Raw genomic sequence first — 984 nt, 5'->3', positions numbered from 1 at the left:
TTCTCCTGACCCCCTACCCCCCCTTTCTTTCAACTCAGGTCCTGTTTCAAGCAGTCATTCCATGCACCAAATGTCCTCCAGGCTATTCCAACAAACACTGAGCTGTGGGTTTAACTGTGCACATCAAAGTGAAGAACCGAGAGAACGGTCCTGCAAGGGAGATAAGCGCCTTTCTGCAACACCCCCCCACCACCACCAAAAAAAAAAAAACCCATCCCATACACGCCTCAGTTTCCTGTTGCACCATCGCGCCAGACACTCCCGTGGCAGCCTGGCACACAGCTGGAGCTAATTCTTTTTCAAAGGAGGATTTTTTATTATGTTGCTTTTTTTTTTTTTTTAATGAAAGCTTTCAGACTTGGAATTTTTTTTTTTTCATCTCTTGAGTTGTTACTAAGTTGCCAGGACCTTATCAAAGGGAAACAATCTCCAGCCAACTCCCCCAGGCCTTGGAACGTCAGAAGTAAGTGATCCTGCCGCCCCAATCGTATTATCCCTGCAATTCTCCCAGAGCTGCCGGAGCCTTAAAGGGACAGGCAACCCCCTTCACCACGGCTGCTCGCAGCTTTGCGCCCGGCCTGTAACCCTTTCCGTGCTCAATCCGCCTTCCTCCCCCCAATCGCTCTGTCTCTGCTTTGTAACCAGCCGCCAGCGAGATAGGTATCAGTTGTTCTTGAACTCTTCCCTCCTTAGACCATGCCAACCAACAGTCTATTGCTTTTATTTTTCTGGTCAACTTTAGTACCGGAGGGTTGTGACATTTTTCTGCGGTATAAAAAAAAAACCTTAACGTCCCCCTCCAAAAAAACTTCATTTTAGGAGAAAATTGGCCCGTTTTAATGATCCAAATGCCTGTTTTCAGGCTGTGCATCCTACTTAAACAATATCGGATTGTAATGTAACTGGCACATCAACCGAACTCTGGTTTAAGCTGTGTTCACATCCCTCTCTCCCCATATGTGAAATATTAACCAGACACAGAAT

Source organism: Trachemys scripta, chromosome 14 (assembly GCF_013100865.1).
Source record: "Trachemys scripta elegans isolate TJP31775 chromosome 14, CAS_Tse_1.0, whole genome shotgun sequence".
NCBI classification, from domain to species: Eukaryota; Metazoa; Chordata; order Testudines; family Emydidae; genus Trachemys; species Trachemys scripta.
This window is presented reverse-complemented; position numbering follows the sequence as displayed.